Here is a 20,660-nt window from a genome sequence, read left to right as displayed (position 1 = left end):
TTATGTCCACATTTTTCAAACATAAATTGAAAGATTTTTGATTAGTTTTTTAAGAGAAAATATTACCATTATATAATAATGCCTATAAAGGCAGGGACATCGCAAATATTTACTCGTATATTCTCACATATCCAAACATCCTACTCGTCCTTCGAATAACAAGTCGCTTGAGAACTTGATACGCTCTTTTATTTATTCACTCTTATTAAGATGAAAGATGAGAAATTATAAGGGAGTAATCGAGTAGGCGTATGAAGCTTAACTTCATTTAGTCATTTCATTAAGCTCTGCCGTATATTTTGTTTTTCATCTTAATATAACTGTACATCTATTGCATAATGTATATCAAATTGCCTAGAAAAAGCGGAACTCTGTTACAAAATTATAATTTAATTAGTACTGATAGTACATTACCTTCTTCGTTAGATATTTTTTGTATTAATTAACTCAAACTTTATTAAAACCAAACGCATTTATGCAAGTCTAAATTCGTAGAGTAGTGATATGCGCGTTTGTATACCAAGCCGCAAGTTCCGGGTTCGATGCCCAGGGGGGTTCAAGATAAATATTAGTGTTTTTCACTGTGATATTTATTTAATATTACCCTAGACTGGTAACTGTCGCAGGACTGATCACTTTGCGTTCATAAAATTAAAGATCAACTTGACATTGCATCAATTTGATACAGTGCCCTATGCACTATTGGCTGCAGATATGCATCAGTAGTAGTAGTATATAGTTCGTTCTCCGGAAAAGTTTATCGTTGTCAAATTATTTTTAATTATAATAGGTTGCTTACATCTCAACATTCCAGTAACATACTAGTATTGCAATTAAAGTTTCTTTTCGAAGGGATCAACTTTTCGCTATAATTCTACCTCGTGTAGTGGTGTTCCCAGATTTGGTATTTAGCGTCTTTGATAGTTGTTTAAGAATCAATTTAATAATATTTTATCCGCTTTGTATGAACTCGTTTTTATTACATTATTTCAAAATTTTACATATTTAGTTAGCTTAGAATAAATACATGCCAACAATAGCTCGTAACTCAGCACTACACACGGGCAAATGTTGTCACAAATGCATATAGCGCATGATCCGTTTGTCTTTCTCTTTGGTATTGTTTATATTGTTTCCGGTCAGCCATGCATTTCGCGGCGATCCGTTCATTGACGGTTTTCGATCGCACGTCAAAGTGGTGAAAATCTATCTGTCTCTGTCATACGGCATGCCGTTGCGTTTTTTGTTATTTTTGTTTACAAGTAATCATGGAGGCTAAAGTTGAAGCGACCTTTCTGTATGTCGCTAGGTTGGCAATTCTCTTTGATCAATGGTCCGAGAATTCTTGAAATAGGGTTTTCATTTTGAATATCTTAACATACTAGATGGTCTGCTATATGCATTCGTGGCGACATTAGTGTGTGTGTCCCAGCCATCATAGTCAAGATTTTTACTTTTTTTAGCATTGCATTTATTGTTTTTCATTCATTGTGGTAAGACATAATTAAATTGTAAATGAAAACACTTGCTTTTTTACCCACTTGAGATTATATTAATTTTTACCGACCAGTTTCGAAAGCTACTGTTGCTTTCATCGACGGGTAAATAGTAATAAATTATAACTATTTCCTTGCCGATGAAAGTAACTGAAGATTTCGAAATTAGTCGTTAAAAATAAATACAATACTTATGTGGTAAAAACAAGTGTTTTAATTCACAATTTAATAATGTCTTGCCATAACGTGAATGCCGAAACAATAAATGAAATATAAAAAAAATAAAAAATGTAAAACATAAATGTAGGTTTTCATGGTCAGCACGGCTTATCGCGAATTAGTTTTTGGTTGGGCCATATATTAATACAGTTTTTTTTTTGTATTTAATAAAAATATATATATTTTACTACTTTTTGACTTTGTGAAATCAAATGTGCTGATGATTATGACTTCTAGAAACAGAACTGAGAATTTCGAATACACATTGGCCTCCAGTACCCCACTAAAATAGGTTTTTATTTATTAAGGTTTATATTTTTATATATTAACAACATTTAAAGTGTGTCCAAATACTTGTTCACAAAATTTAGAATATCTCGAATTACAGGAGTTATTTTCATATTATTTTTTAACATCTCATCAAAAAAAAATTATATTATGTTATTTAGTTGTTGCGCTTTATTTTGAACTTATATTTGTGAGGATTCGTATTCCGGTAGTTAAAAAATATTTAAATGTTTGTATGTTTATTTTATACATTATATATATATATATATATATATATATATATATATATATATATATATATATATATATATATATATATATATATATATATATATATATATTTATATAAATATATATATATATATATATATATATATATATATATATATATATATATATATATATATATATATATGTATACAAATATGTGAAGAAAGTGTCTGGAGTCTATTTCATGGATATTATTCAACAGACACGTTGTTATACTCGTATGTTACATATTCTAATATACCTAAGTGCATTAATTTCAACTCGTGTAACCATAAGCTCTGAGATCTTATAACCGAATAATATATTCGCATTATGAAACCACGTATATGTGAGGCTACTGATAATCTGTATTATTATACGACCTAAGGTTAACCCATAAGTTCTCGGTATTAACAAATTAAAATAACTTAATACATTACTTCGAGCTCCATAAAATTGTAATAATTTTTTCTGTACTGGACTTATTTAAATGGAGATTTTTACAGACATTTCAATAAGATGAAGAAATATATTGAGATGAAAATAATGCCTAACTTTCAAGTTGTTATTGGCTGTTTGAATGAACACTTCATTCACGGTGATTTGTGCACTGTGTAACTAAATTTTACATTGATAATTATATCTCAAGACTTCTCCTTACATGTAAAATAATTTGCTATTTTTTTTACATCTTTTTAAAGTTAAATTTTTGTTTATTAATTGAATTCAACTGTAAACATTTACTAGAAAAATGCAGTTGTTGTATTCATTTCAAGCATATTATACAACTTTCCGAAATTTGAATTCGGTTGCTTTAAAATTAAAAAAAAATCCTTTGAGATTACTTGTAGGTTTTAGTGACCACTTCAATCAGCCAAGGATATGTCATTAGCAATTTAAATGCTATATATTGAGTTGTCAATAATATGTAGAATCGTGATATCACGTAACTCTTAAGTGTAGCAAATCCGGAATTTAAAAAAAAAAATAAAAAAAACGTTTTAAACAAAATTATTAAATAAAATTATAAAACCTTTACCGCACCCCAATGGTGCATAGGGCACTGCTTCATATAAACGCAGCGTTATCTCGATCGTTTACACATGAAGGAAAGGTGATCAGCCCTCCACTTCAGGTACCAGTCCAGTGTAATTGAATAAATATTAGAGTAAAAAATCACGAATATTTATTAAACCCCCCTGGGAATCGAACCCGGGACCTCCAGAACGGTAGCCGAGCATGCTGACCATTACACATTTAACTTTTGTTGGTAAAAAAATTGGCGCATAAAATAAGTTTAATAAATCTTGGAAATGATGCTTTCGGCCGTTTCTTTATTTCTAAAATAATTCAGGAAGAGTCTTACAAAAATTATTTATCTCAACCATATATAATTGAAGCATAAAAATAACCTTCGAAATTTGAGTAGTGTACTCGTCAACAAATAGTAGAATGGCGAATGTTACACGTATCACTTAAACCAGCCAATAATGGGTCGTAAGCCCTGCAAATTTCCAGATTTGTATGTTCTAGTTCGTGGTTTTTGATAAATCAATAAGAAAAATTGTTTTTAAAATTTTTTGGTTAATATATCCAAAGTTAAACAAGGTTAATGGATTCAATTCTACTTTTATTTATATGTATATAATAATGAGTGACGCATCATACATTATTATATTTATGTAAATAAAAGTAGAATTCAATCCAATAACCTTCTTTATTTTGGATATATTACCCAAAATTTTCAAATGAATTTCTACCAACATTCTACAGTTACAAAAAATTATAAAAATTTCTAAAAATTTCAACCATGAAAAATTAATTTAAGTTGTGCACTGACATTTCTTGGTAGAACTGCATTTCATTCAGTGAAAAACTAGTCTGATAATGTTGGTAACGACGAAACTCAGTCACTGGTAAAAGAAAATAAATTAGAAAAAAAAAATTATAGTTTATTTTATTATATGATTATTAAACAGTAAAAATCACGGGCGTGGCCGAGTAAAACTTTAGTTTAAATAAATAAAAAGTAAGAAAGTACCAAGGAGAAATTATTATTCCTGAAGATGTTTGATTTTGGTATTATGCAAATAAAATACTGAACTCGTCAGAGGAGACGTTAATTACATTTTGGAACAATGTAAATTTGCATATATCCTGGAATATATTCTAGTCCCGTCCTGCCGCAAAACAGAAAACCTCTTCAGGACCTCATTTTCAAAGCAAATTGCATCATCCACTGTTTCTGTGAGATAGACCCCCCGATGGGGGAGAATACAACAATCGTATTACGTATGTAAGGGAAGAAAGTAAGGGGAGACTGCTACCTGCAACCAAATATAGGGTTAAATTTAAATAAAAAATATATGTATTTTATTATATATTTGTATATAATTTGACTAACTAACTTACCAACCATTTTTGTTCGCCTCCATAGTGTAATGGTCAGCACGCTCGGCTACCGTTCTGGAGGTTCCGGGTTAGATTCCCAGGGGGGGTCAAATAAATATAAGTGATTTTTTCAATCTAATATTTATTCAATATTACCCTGGACTGATACATGAAGCGGAGGGCTGATTACTTTTCTTTCATGTGTTAACGATCAAGATAACACTGTGTTTATATGATGCACTATTGGGGTATGGAGAAGGGTTTGAAGAAGAACTAACCATCATGCCGCTTCTCCGCAGGGAATAGAACGCTACACCGTTCTGTCTTTGCAAACAATCTTTGCTTCTTCCACATTCATGTATCTTCTCCTCGTATCGACTCCTGGCCTGACTACTTCCAAGTATTTGAAATACTTAATCATATCAAGTTTTCCTCGGTCTTCCTTTGCTTCTATTCCTAACCACATTCGCTTCACAAATTTGTTATACTATTCTTTCCTCACCCATTTGTTCCATGTATCCAAAGCGTCCCAACATACTTTTATTATAATTTTCAAAAATTCTTATACCAACATTTTTTTACGCCTGACAAAATTTTGAAAATTACAGTAACATAGTTGTTTTTTCGTTTGTATTATGAGTATTGAATAAAATGATCATTTAAATCAGCCAGTAACAAGTCGTTAGCCTTGTGAATACCCTTTTTTATCTCAATAACTTCCTTATCTCTTATTTTGTAGAACACTTTATTAAATTTAAAATAATAGCATTTCTTAATATGATTAAAGAAAACACTTGTTTTTTACCACTTGAGTTTTATTATAGACTACATGTTTCAGAAGTTAAACTTCCATCATTTAGGTCTGTATAATATCAGTTATTATACGGACATGAATGATGGAAGTTTAACTTCTGAAACATGTAGTCTATAATAAAACTCAAGTGGTAAAAAACAAGTGTTTTCTTTAATCATTGTAACATGTCTTACCACAAAATTAATGCCGAAACAATAAATAAAATATTTCTTAATATAATACAATTTTATAAACATAGATTTCGTAATTCTATATTTTTTGTCGTTAATGACTATTTTTTTATTTTATCATTTGGTTAACTTTGAAATAATTTTAACAGTCACAAGTTCGTATTTGTATTTTAAAGAGTCCAAGATAACAAAAACGATTCAGTAATTCACTCTACTATTTGTATTTTAAAGAGTCCAAAACAACCAAAACATTAAGTCACTCGCTTTATTACTTTCATTTAAAAGACTCAAAGATAACCAAAAATTTTCAATCATTCCCTCTATTACTTGTATTTTAACGAGTCTAAGTACAACCACAATATTGTATGACCACAGGATAGACATATGAATGATATTTTCGGTATGCAATATCAAATTAAAGAAAAAAACAATAACTTCCCTGAAACTTGGTATATACGTATATGGTACATATATGTATAACAAGGTCCGAATGGAAATCTAGAGTTTCCAAACCGCCTCGAGAGCTTTTAGAGTAGGTACATATTACAACAATAAATTATACAATATTCCTACACATGTATTAAGTATCTTAGCATTTTCTTCGATATTGTTTTCTTTTCCACCAGCTTACAAAGAAGGAAAGTGTCTCATTATTTTTCCAAAGAACCTTTTCTTCCATTTGAAAATCTTTTATAAATCCTTTGATAAAAATATATTATTTAACAGAAATAATGATTTTAACTGTGATAAATTTTATATTTATTTTATACAACAACCATACGTTTTTTTGGAATTTATTTTATTTAACCAGTGGCCGGGTTTCTTCGTAACCAGCATCATCAGACTTAACAGTCTTTATCGGTATCATCGGACCAATGTGATGATGTCTGTAGCGACGAACCCGGTCACTGTTTTAATAAAATAAAAGAGGAAAACTCATATAATTATTTTTATATTTAGCTCTGGCAAGAATTTCTGATAAACTTTTTTATATTTTAATTTACTAAACACTGGATTATTCACCCTACGGATAATATATCAATACAAAAATATATCCTCAATAATTCTGAATGATTTTTTATTTGAAAATTTTATTTACTTTATAATTTTTACTGAGGGCAGCACTGTCAGCTGAAAATAACACCTTTCAAAATTAAAACAGATTTTAAATCCAAAAACAGTGCGTTTACACATCTTTAAAAAATATATTACAATATGGGTATTCAATAATGGGCAGTATGAACGTTATACAAGTGTATAAAATAATGACTTAACCCAGCAAAATACCAGGTCGTTTTTTCTTTTAAGTCTTTCGAGATTTCTACAACATAAAATGTAATATAAAATGTGTTCGCTAAGAAATATTTGCATTGACTGGTAAAAATGGTTTATTAAATGGAGTTTATGGTATATCTCCGAAAGTAAAGGGTCTGAAATAATGGAAGTTCGTAACCTCTTGGTGTTATCAATGATAACTAACCGAAGGGGTGTAATTTAGTAGTACGGTATGGAAAAAACGGATATCAGTAATTGTCTAGTTTATCAATGTCACATTCACACTCGTTGAATTAATTTATATTAATCCTTTGATTAAAAAACTATCCATTGCAAAAAATATTATTTTTACCTAAGTGTATGTAAATTAAGCGTTTAACTTATTAAAATTTATAAATAAACTTTAGTATTTTCATCTCAAAAGATTTTTATTTATTGATTTGGCAGTCACTTAGCGGTAATATATAACAATTTTTAATTTGAATATTACTTGATTAATACCACTATTTCTTATAATTTAATTTAATACGTATTTCTTAAGCTTCAGTTTAAAATTGTTTCTTTTATACGAGTAGATCAACAAAAATTTAAGATTTTTCTTTTGATATCTCATCAAAGATGAAAGCATAGGCTGGTGATCACTTTACACACGTGTAATCATCGGACGGGGATCAGTACCGTCGAGGCACTGTTTAGAGCTACTCAATACGAGGAAAATCACTCAAATGTGATAGTCGACTTCGGTAGGATTTGACATGACACGCACAGAAAAAACATGTATATTTAATTTAATTTTTAATTAAAGTTTAACTTAGTAAATATCACCAGAAATAGTAGTAGACAACATTTTGAGTGTGTCCAAATACTTATTCACAAAATCTGGATTATCTCCAATTACAGTACTTATTTTCATATTATTTTTTGACATCTCATCAAAGATAAAGAAGAATATGGAAGTTTGGGCATTTACGGGGCTGACGACCGTCATAAGCTGGTTTAAGTGAACACTTTACACACGTGTAACATTCACCAATTCTACCCATTATTGACAACCACACTACTCAAATTCTCGGAAGTTCTATATATGGCATATGAACCAATTCAGAAACATTGTTCTTGAATCACTAGAACTTCACTAGAGACATCTATTGGTGAGATGAAAAGAAGCTTTTTATTGAGCAGAAACTCTTATGTCAGTATTTGATGTCCAGACTTCCATATTCTTCTTCATCTTTGATGAGATGTCAAAAAATAATATGAAAATAACTCTTATAATTGGAGAAAATCTAAATTTGTGAACAAGTATTTGGACACACTCAAAATGTTGTAAAAATATATATATATTAATAAATCTAAAGTGGAGCAAATCCATCATTTGGTAACAAAAATTAAGCCCTAAAAAGAAAATAAAATTTATTCTCAACTCTACTTTAAAGGGTCGTCTTAACATTAGTTTCGTTCACGTTTTACTTGAAAAAAGGTCATGTTTGTTTGATCTAATAATAAATTACGTTACAAATATATATTATCAGGTATCGATTGAAAAAACAGATAGTATTTCAGTCCTTGATCTTATTTCCAAACTAATGCCAAAGCCTGTCGGATGAAAATGGATCACCTACAGCCTACACCATTAGCGGTATTACTTACTAACATCGGATACTCCCCTACAAATCCAGGTAACATAGTTCTGTAGAATATTCCAGATAAAAGCACGACGCTGAAAATATTTTGAATAATATCATAACCGAAATTCAACCCGTTTTTCGTAAATCATTTTTTTTTTCTTTATTTTAAATTCTTTTGCATTACATAAATTCAAAAACAAAAATATTAATAAAAAATTAAAATGAATACAAAAAAAGATCCCACAAAGGCATGGCCTGTGTGTGGGTATACAAAATAAATAGTCATAGTACAGGGTATTCATTCATTCAAACCCTTATCCCCACCCCAATGGTGCATAGGGCACTGCATTATATAAACACAGTGTTATCTTCATCGTTTACACACGAAGGAAAGGTGATCAGCCCTCTGCTTCAGGTAATAGTAGATAGATTCAGGGTGATATTGAATGAATATTTGAGTGAAAAAATCACTTATATTTATTTGCCCCCCCCCCCCCCTGGGAATCGAACCCGGGACCTCCAGTGCGATAGCCGAGCGTGCTGATCATTACACTCCGGTGGCGGATATATCAATCAAAAGTAATGAGTTAATTATGACTTTCTAGTGTTTTTTTACTAAATTTGTTTCATCATCCTACGTTCTCTGATCTTCGTCAGGGAAATCCCTGCACAAGTTTTAAAAAACAATTATTAAGGTTTTACTATCATTTTTGAGTCGTGAACTCCAAGCCTATTATCTTTAATCCAAAAAAACCTTTAAGGCTTGCTTTAAAAAATTGATAAGTTAGAAATTCTTTTGATAAGTTCGTAAGTCGAGTGTTCTGACGGCAGTGGTACGGTATAAATTGTAAGTACATAAGCTAATATAAAACTTGGGTTTAGTTTTACTCTTTAGCTTGGTGTAGTTTTATTTTCTTTTTACTATACAAATAACTTTTACACCTTAGAGGTAGCTCTGAGTGCCCTAGCCATTGCTTCTTTCCTCCTTTTCTACTCTCAAATACTTACTTTTCTGGCTCCATTTCATTTCCCATATATAAATGAAATTCTTCACTTGTGTCATAAGCAAAACACCCTTGGATTAAAAAAAATTATAGCACGTGACTTATTGCCCTGCATGCTGTATTTAATTTTTTTTAATTTTTCTTTTTTTTTGTAAAACTAAAGCAGTAATAGCAGGGGAACTTGGGGTTGCATACTTGTATTATGATTCGTAACAAGCCACGTATTTTAGTAACACATTTAAAAAAACTTTCAATTACAGTAACATTTTGAATGTGTCTAAATACTTGTTCACAAATCCGGATTATATCTCATATTAAGGAGTTATTTTTCATGTTATTTGTGACATCTCAACAAAGATGAAGAAGAATATGGAAATCTAGGCAGTTACGGGGCTTCAATAAAAAGCTTCTTTCATCTCACCAATTCTTTCGTCTCTATTGAAATTCTAGTGATTCAATCATTATGTTTCGAAATTGGATCATATAGAACTTTCAAGAATTGGAGTAGTGTTGTTGTCAATTTTGAGTAGAATTGGTGAATGTTACACGTGTGGAAAGTGATCACTTAAACCAGCCTATAACTCCCCGTAAATACCCCATAAACGCTTAGACTTCCATATTCGTTCTCATTTATGTTGAGAAGTCAAAAAAGAATACAAACAATTAACATAAATACTAGGACAACTTAAATAATTGAATTCCTACATAAATACATTTTCAGTTTTAATAAATGGTATGTTTGTTATTTCCCCTTGCGCATTTTCAGGAGAATTTAATGTGACAAAATGTCCTTAAAGGTATGTAGCCCTATAAAGGCTATATAATTAAACCCTTTTTGTGGGCACATTCAATATTATTACTACCATCCCCTAACAACGAGTACGGAACCTTAATTCTTATCAAGGGATACCAGGGTTGATAAGGAAAATGTTTTGCTTTGTACTCAGCATGTGTGTGTTTTTATGTATTATTTTTTCATTAGATTTACTTATTTTTAGTGTTTTCGTAAAACTAATCTTACATAATCTAACAAATTAAATCCTCACTTTATATACAACTAGTTTTTGTACCCAGCTTCAGCAGTGATTTGGATTATTGTATTATTTTATGAAGAAAAAAAAGTTGTATAATTTGAACCGTGTTAAATTCTTCGTAGAAAATTTGTCCAAAATAACACCATACCGGGCTATCAATAATAAATCTTTCGGACCAATAAATGTAAGTCATTTGGGTCAACAGAGGTAGGCCAATTCAAGCCTTAAAAGGTTGAATCTTTAAAAGTTGACAATCGAATGATTGAATTTGCTCATTTTTTGTAATTTTTCGCTGCTTAAATTTTTAATTATTCCGTTTTGTTTGCATATTACTGATTGATTTCAACAATGTCTTTTTTATATATTGTTTTGCAGTGAAATTTTATTTTAATTAACTTAATGAATTTTTTTTTTTATTTTAATTACAGAAAATAAAAATAAAGACATACGTTTGCTTTTAAACATTTTATTTTCTCACCATTTACAATCAGAATAACCCTACGAACAATTTTTTTGTAAAATTATTATATGAAAACACCCTTCGTAATATTATATTTTGTCACTTACGTTTGTAGGATTCCGCCCATCTTTTATGAAGCAGGGTCCTTATTTGAAAATCATTACCGTGAAAGTGTTTTTGTAATATAAAAAACAGGTCGGAGTTTCCCGTTTCCGCTTCCATAATACATGGACTCCACTAATACAAACAAAGGTCTCATCTCGGATTAGAGTTTCCGAGAAACGTATCTGCTGGCTCGGATTTTCAAATCAGGTTTCGTCAGAAATATTAATTTATAAAACATGTATTTGAAAAACTTATTTTTCATGTGCTATCGAAAATTTCTGCGTAGATTGATATTAAATAAAAATATAAATGTTTTTTTCAATCTCCTAAAGCTATGTAGAGATCGCTTTGAAAATTTGCAACAACTTGGTGTCAAAATATTTATCTTTACTTATAAAAATGTAGCGTATAACATATTTTTAAAAATTACTGAAATTGTCACTCTATCTGTTGAACGAAACAACACATACGTAAAACATTGCTCATAGCGGACCGCTTACGTTTTTACATCTGATGCCACTTTTTTATTATAAATGTATGTTTCATATGTCCTTATATATTCTTAATATGTATTTATTAGGTTATTTTTCTTGATGCTGGAACTTTTTAAATGTGAAATCTTACAACATTTCGTTTCAGATCAATTTTCAGTCACATAAAATTCAATAGATTTATCCCACGATTTGTTTTCTTTAATATTTACTAATATTTCAATTTAATATTTTTTTAGTAGGCCTATTAGGGCCGTTATATAAAAGAAAATAAATTTCATTTATTGATATGGTCACTTTGTGGTAAGACCTTTCCATTTTTATTTTAAGTTTTACTTGGTAAATGCCACTTCATAGTAGTCTTTGTCGAGTAAAACTTAAATTAAAAAGGAATCAAATTCTTCTAAAGTGGGATAAAACCCAGAAACTAACTCAGAATCCTAAACACTGGACCATAACCGATTAAAATTTTGGAATTAAAAGTGATCTGTTCTTTCTTTTTCTACTCTTCGAAACTCTGTTGGAAAATTTCATATAAAAGAACGTATCTTTATTTTACAAATATTTATTTCACCTTTTTTATCGAGTGTCTTAAATTACAAAAACAATTGAACTACCTTATCTTTATTGAATGTAATAAGAAGACATATTAATTTATAATTAATACATAAGTAGGTACATGTACTTCAATAAATATTTTTTATACTTTCTGTAAAAAACGAAAACGTATAAAATAAATAAACGCCTCTTCGAGCACTTTGTACACGTTTTGAAATTTTAAACTCGGATAAAAAAACTGATCTCAGATTACTCTGAAATCCTTGATCTAATCCTACAGAATATCTTAGGACATTTGTGCTCCGAATCAGCTACATCAAAGTAAGAATTACAACGCTGACCAAAAGGGCGTTTTTATTTGATGACGACTTCGAAGAACCGCTATTTGTTACTTGATAACTTTCATTCTGTGTCCTTAAATTATTATCGGTTTCTAAAATAGTTTTACACTCGTCTAGGTCTTAAAGACTAAATGACAAGGTATACGTTGACCAGCATTAGGTTCTATCGAATATTCTGGGAAGGGTCAGGTCTATCAAAGGGTTTATGCTTCTTTGTGATCTAGTTCTACGTAAACTCGAAGTCTAATGGCCTGAACTTTGATAAAGCTGGCTCCAAGTTATGTCCTCTAGGTTTGTTAATATATGTGTTCACCGAAATCCCAATGTAAAACGGCTATTTCGAGAACACACGATTATATTTATATCGACAAAGTAATACCAGTAATAAAATTGAATAGACTCTGCCATTAGTTCAATTGGTTGTGTATTCCTATATTTGGTATTTCATTAAATCTATGGTATTTTATTCACTATTTTAAGTACAAATACAACTAAGTTTTGACGCAAATATCCGTTTCAATCAGTCTTTGTTCAGGTAAATTACTTTACATTCCATATCGCTTAATTTAGTATGGAAATCGTAGTACTCGCATTTTCTTCAACAAGCATAAATTAGGTGAATTGTCGACGTTAAAGTATATTTGTATATTTATTTATTTTTAACAAAATACGTATTTAAATACTACAAAATAGTTGGTAAATTTACAAAATATTTCAAATATATCGTTTCCACCTCTCTAATAAAGTAGACACTTGTGTTTAGAGAGGGAGTTCGTTTTACAATTATTATTTTTTTTATATACAAAGTAAATTAAAGCAAAGTAAATAAAAAATAAATAAAAAATATTCCTTTGCATGGAGTCTAGGTAGGGGTGAGTCTTATGTTTTTTAAATCTAGTTTTAAAGGTTTGATATTTTTTATTGATTTTAAGATATAAAAGTACCCTTTTTTATTTGTTTGTTGCTAAATTAACGGAGAGTTAACCTAGTGAAAGACGTTTCCAGCTTATTATAGAAGTACTTACGATCATCATACTAAGATAATCATAATGACGTTTGACTCGTAGTAGAATGATATGTATTTAACGAAACTGGAATATTTAATTTCATTAAGTAAACATGATTTCAAAATATCTTCACTTAGGTTTAAATTTAAAATGTAATAAAATAAAGTCAAGATTTTTATTCATATCTTAACAAAGATGAAAAAAATGCGGTCAATAAAAATATAAATAATATAAATAATTATATAAATAAAACTTAAGTCTGGACATTTACGCTGTAATTGGCTGATTTTAGTGATCGCTATTTAGACTCTATGACATTTACCGCTCCAACTTCATTTTTGTTTAAATATCAATAAAAAAATCTTGATATGAATAATTCCGAACTGAAGCAAATCTAGAATTTGTGAATATAATTTGAACATACTCAAATAATTTGGAATGAAAATATATTTATTTCAAACCTTTGCATTAATCTAAAACAGTGCTTTAATGGCATTTTTATAAATGAAAAAATAAAAATAAATGAAAAATAATACAAAAATGGAAGGAGAATAAACTTTTTTTTCAAACAATATATTATTTCTTCTTTTACACAAAAATATAGATATCTCGACATATGGTAGATGCAAAAAAAAATATAATGGTGAATGTTTCATTTGTATAAAGTGATCACTTAGACCATCCTATGACGGGTCGTAATCCCTGTAAATACCCAGACTTCCAAATTCTTCATCTATGCTGAGATTTCAATATAAAAATAACTCCTGGAATGGAGAAATCCAGATAGTGAACAAAGATTTGGACACACTCAAAATTTTGCAAATATAAAAATATCCCTTACGGTTCGTGTTTAAGTAGACGTGGTCTGTAATATTTTCGTGTTGATTTTTATATTACATGTCATATTCAACCCCTAATAATACATCAAGCAGTCACCCTTTTCCTTCACAATTCCTGTTTTTTCAAGCACCTACCCTTATATAGCCATTTCCAGCCACGAAGGCTTCAATATCCTTCGGGGCATAAAAAGCTTTATCATCAAATAATATCACAAAATACTCATAGTTATTCCACCGTTATGCGTTATATTATCAACCGAAGGGACTTTTTTATTTCGGCATGGAAAATACGTTATCGAGGAAGAAAACTTAAATAAACGCAATTTAGCGTTAGAAAATATTGTCTTATGATACGGTTATCAAATTTGTAATTTTTGACATTCAGTTTCTATCTTATCTAAATTGAAAAGTGCCTATTTATGAAGTTATTAATCTCTGGACTTTGTAAAAAGGTACATTTCTTTACATGCAATTTGATTTTCTTATTTGACATACAAACATACAAACGTATAATAGTAGTAAAGCTATTGAACGTATTAAAGTGTAACAGAATTTTATAATTTATAAATAAGTACACGTAAACTAAAAAATCAAACTTATATTTTAAACTATTGTTTTTTATGAATTTATCAACAAAAAAATCAAATATGGATTTTTTGAGTCTACTAGTTGTATTTTATCAAAATAAAATAAAACACACACAAAAATTAATATTGTGACAATTGTTTCGCCTAGTTATGGCATTTTCAAACGAATGTGAAGATTAAATGGACTGACGACCCTTATGTCGCTATACAATTCTAGGTACTTAAGTGATATTTTTAACATGCGCAGTAATAATTTATGGGAGACAACAATAGTTAATGGGGGATGTTGTATTTTGATAAAACAAGCTTATAATATTATATCATTTCATTAATTGATTTAGCAGTCACTTTTTGGTAAAATCTATCCATTTTTATTTAAGTTTTACACGGGAAATACTACTATTTCTTTTTTCAAATAGAAAAGTTACTTAATATCGTTTATTAAAACCCCAAACGAGCCCTATTTGGGACATGTACTCAGAGGAGAAAAGAACAAGCTACTTCAACTAATCATCAGGGTTAAGATCGAGGGTCGAAGAGGTGTCGTAAGAAGGCGTATCTCCTGGCTCCATAATATACACGAGTAGACAGGAGTACGGAGCGTCGAGGAGCTGTTTTGGACTGTCCAAAATAGAGAGAAATTTTCACAAGTGATGCCCATTCACCCCAAGTTCCTTACGCATGTTATCTGTATACCCCAAAATATATTTTACTGAGATATATTTTCCATTATAGATCTGAATATCTGGAGTGGATGATTAATCTCATATATGGTATGTAATTAACCATCAAATTAACACCACGTCGATCAAAAGAGATAATTGTGTTTTTTTTTCTTAAACAGTGATGTAATGTACCGATAAAATAGTTACGCGATCCTGTATAAAATCCTAACGCGATCTTTTTGTACTGGAACTGTTAGCCCGGCGTAGTTTATACGAAACTTTCATTTCGACCTTACAAAACAAACGGTACTTAAGAACACAACAGTTTTTCATTCAATAAAAAAATCCCGAAAATTTACTGGGAGTCTCTGAAAGTGAGGGAAGGGTCTTTAATTATTTACCCACGCAAGACCTCAGCTGGGGGAAAACAGAAGAAACATCTGTACCTTTTTGCACTAAACCCTCGACCTTCGTGCTTTGGTAACTTAATATACTAATAAAATAAAACTTTTATTGACTTTATTTACTTACCTTTGAAGGAAAGGTTAACGCCTTCACGATTTTTTTATATATATATATATATATATATATATATATATATATATATATATATATATATATATATATATATATATATATATATATATATATATATATATATATATATATATATATATATATATATATATATATATATATATATATATATATATATATATATATATATATATATATATATATATATATATATATATATATATATATATATATATATATATATATATATATATATATATATATATATAAAGCATTTACATTTGAACAATATATTACAGATTGAAATGGTTGACGCTAAGCTATTTTCAACCGTTTTTATTACAAAACCTTAAAAAATTCTCGTCAATGTAATGTGTTTTTAATTTCAGTAATTACATATTTTTTTAAAATACTTCAATCGTAATATACTGGTGACTTGCTGATACCAATCAGTCCAACTTAACTTATTTTCCCATAAATTAAAGGCTTTCAGGAAAACAAGGTATTGAAAAACAGTGAAATTATTCAGGAGTTATGTATATTGAACATTAAAAAAATCCTAAAATGAATTCAATTTAACACGCGAATCGAATATTAGATTGTCCGATTTAAAATGTATTGAAACAACATAAAAAATAATACTATGTACAAACAATGCGCGTTTCCCAAATTTTCTTTATTTTCCGAAGGCCTCGCGATGGCTTAATTCCAAATTCCCTGATTTACGAGCGTTTCATTATATTCCATTTACACCAATACCATATTTTGTTGGAAATTTTCAGAAAAGCGTCTTAAAATATTTTGTAAATCTTCTGCTCCAATATTTCTTTATTTATTGCTTCCATTTTAGTGTTTACAATTGTTTGTCTTGTCATTAAGAATTTTTCCAGAGGGTTTACGTATAAAGATAAATTTATTTTGTTCCGTTTACCATCTGATTTAAATAGCATACAAAATAAACGTTTTTAATGTGTTTACCTCGGGTGGACATTTTTTAAGAAAATTCATAAAAATAATCTACTTCCCAAAAGACTTAATTTTCACTTATTTGTAGAACTATTAAAAACTAAATCAAGTTTGCAAGAGTAAATACTGAGTATGAAATTAAACTATGAAGCACATTTAAATTATTAAATTAAGGGAAATGGATTGAAAATGTTTTTTTTGTACATTACCTATATTAAAAATAACGAAAAACAATATATCGATAATAACCTAACAGGTATTTAAAAAAATAATTCAATCGTTACTATTAGGAACCAATTTATCGAGTGATTCGTAGAAACGATTTTTTGATGACCATTGCAACCTTTTTTCGAGGTAAAATTAAATTTATAACATCGTGAAAATACTTGTACAAAAGGAACTTACTTTTTGAAAAAGTACTCTGAAAAGCACAAAATTATGCAAAGACAAAAAATTATTTCACTACCGAGTATACCTTTCTTGATCAGGGCTTCGATGTAATGAAAAGATAACGTAATGTCTACGTAGCGTACATGTGTAGATGTAGTGCATGCTTTATGAAAATATTGAAAATCTTTGTGACAAAAACCCAATCGACATCAGCTTTCAAAAAGCACGTTCTCCGTCATATTTATATTTTGAGGTTTTCTTGACGTTCAAAATATAGCGCTTCCTTAAATTGAATTTTAAGTCATTGTGATTTAAAATCCGTTTTTTACTTTTTTTTTACAAATCACAGGTAAAAAACGTATGTAAATGCAACGTTGTGTAAAAATTTCAAATGAATCGTTCATTTATTTTAATATTTTGATTTTTCAACAAAGGAATATTTAAATATTCATTTATACAGATAATGTACGATTGAATTATGAATAATTTTACTTGACTTCCAAAAATTAAACTAAATGAATAATTTTCATGAGTTACGTAAAAAGTGCTGACAGTATTTTAACGGTTTTCTCTCTAAAATGTTGGTGCTAATGAAAACTTAATTGAATTACTTTTAATTTTTGATCTGCTCGGACTAAATGGAGCGTTAAAGTGATGCCAGTATTTACATAAATTTTAAGGTAAAAATGACATACCTTTAACGAATTCATGATATTTCAATTAAAAACTCAGTGATTTAGTTAGCAAATTTTGTTGATACATAATATATTGCAAAAAATAACGAAAAACAATCCATAGATAATAACTCGACGAGTATTTTTTTTCATTACAAAAAAAATACTTTGGACTATAATTTTTTTTTTAATTTAAAATAAAAAATATTTGTTTTAAAATTGTTGAAATGTTTTATGGTGTTTTTTTTAACTAACATTATAAATTTAAAAATAATAAAGGCAATCCACCAGAAAAGGTCAATCCATTTAATTTAAAAATAAACCACGATTTTTACACTGAACTGATCTGAAACTGTACCACTCTCTTTAATAATTGTGTCCTTAACTTCAATAAGATATTTATTGGTTGTGTGAAAACAATGCTTAAAATTACTAAAAAAGTGTCTTTACAAAAGGGTTTAATGGTAATCTACTGAAAGAATTTATCTACCAAAAATATTTTCCATATGAAATAAAATAAAACAAAATAATAAAGTTACCGCTGAGATTATAATGTAGACTTCTGTTTTTTTTCTGTTGGTAACAGGAACATTCAACAAAAGTAGATTAATGCTAAGCTAATCTAAAGCTTCAGCTGAAACCTTCACAACCAAATAGGCTTTTACTCCAGCCAACAGCGTTGAGTAAGTTTACGAAATGGAAAAATATTAGTCGTACCAGGTATTAAACCATTTTCCTATAATGGCGCATTATAATTTAATAAAAAAAATTATTGCCCTTCAAAATATGATTGCCATCGCTATTGAAAACCTCTTTCCATCTGTTTTGTTTATTTTCATTACCTCATTTTTAAAAATCTAGTGGTTTTCAATTAAAATGTTCGATGACGTTACACAATTTAGAATTTTTATCTTTCAAAGAATACTTCTTAGATTGAAATAGATAATAGTCAGTCTGGTGAACAAAGATGGTGAGGTATTACCTCCCACTTTAAGTCTCGGATTTTTAATAAGTCATTTTTGTTGGTGAGGGCGCTCTTTGTCTTGATGCAGTATAACTTCACTTAGGTTGACTAAATTAAGGTGTTTTTCTTTTAGCTTCAGGTCGAATCTCTCTTATTGCCCACAGTTAACGTCTGGTGTTATTATTTTACCCAGTTTTAATAACTCGATGTGATGATACCTCAAATTCCCCACCACGCTTTAAAATACCCTTTTAAGTGTTAATTTTGACTTTACCGTCGGAACGAATATTTGAATTTTGCGAAATTTATTGTTTTTACACCTAACATCATTAAAAACATCTAATTTTGCCCATTGTTTCAAGTTGCCAAAAAACAATGGATTTTTATCGTGATAATAAAGAACTGCATACGTTCTTCTTTGTTAAGAACGAATAGCTATTGCGACAACTAAATACCTATTTCACGCACTTTCCTAATTCTGTTTAAAGAAAACTGCGCTACAACATTTTGAGTGTGTCCAAATACTTGTGCACAAATCTAAATTATCTCGAATTTTTTTTTTTGACATCTCATCAAAGATGAAGAAAAATATGGAAGTCTGGGCATTTACGAGGCATTTAAATGCCCAGACTTCCATATTCTTCTTCATCTTTGATGAGATATAAAAAAAACTGCGCTATTGACCAAGAACATCTATTAGTTATTAGCTTATTTCCTTGTACACTTCATGTCTATTGAACTAGGTACTTTTAGATATTTGTGAATTTCAAACGAAATGTATGCATTATAGATCCATTTATAACCTTAGGATTCTGATTTAAAAGCGTTAAAATTAAGTGTTTGTTGCACAAGTACCCTAAATAAGTCTGCATTGATATATTTTCATGATCCCAAATGAGGTAGGAGCAATCATCTCTTACGTGCTCTTTAGTTCTTGTAGTTGTTAAGTCGGTTAGCGGTTGTGTTGAGATGCTTCCCTCAGGAAATGAAGCCTGCGCTCAATTACTTGACGGCTGATTGGCTGGCGTAACTTGACCGAGGAGGCTAATCTGATAATTGGCCGCCATGTTGGTTGTTTTATCACCTTTGAGATTCACAGCTACTCCCATTACATGGTCGTAAATCACATATTAAATGCGAGGCCTTATTCGCTGAGGATATAAACCATAAAATACATTTATTGTTAATTGATATAGAGGTTGCGGCCACTGCGTCGTAAAAACCTGCGCTGATTAAAATATAATTCATTTCTCAAGTAATATATTATGTTTTTACATCACTTTGATTATATTTTACTACGCAATACATCATGTTACCAAGATCCCTCAAATCTGTTCATAATAAACTTCGTTCCGTATTCTTCTTCATCTACGTTAAAATGTCACAAAATGTGTGTGTTATTTTATAATCTTATTTTATACTGAACAGATTCGATTTAAACCGTTTTTATAGACACTTATACAGTGTAAAACGTCAGCGAAACATGTACGAATCTTCGATTTAATCTA

At 29.4% G+C, this 20,660-nt stretch overlaps 1 protein-coding gene across 1 annotated transcript in view; it reads left to right on the top strand.

The window, feature by feature from the left end:
- Positions 1-20,660, top strand: part of LOC148303259 (uncharacterized) — a 133,416-nt gene that overhangs the window by 82,964 nt on the left and 29,792 nt on the right. The window lies entirely within an intron of this gene.

Source organism: Brachycentrus maculatus, unplaced genomic scaffold, assembly GCF_059751285.1.
Source record: "Brachycentrus maculatus isolate JH-2025_06_01 unplaced genomic scaffold, ASM5975128v1 h1tg000378l, whole genome shotgun sequence".
Lineage (NCBI taxonomy): Eukaryota > Metazoa > Arthropoda > Insecta > Trichoptera > Brachycentridae > Brachycentrus > Brachycentrus maculatus.
This window is presented reverse-complemented; position numbering and strand designations above follow the sequence as displayed.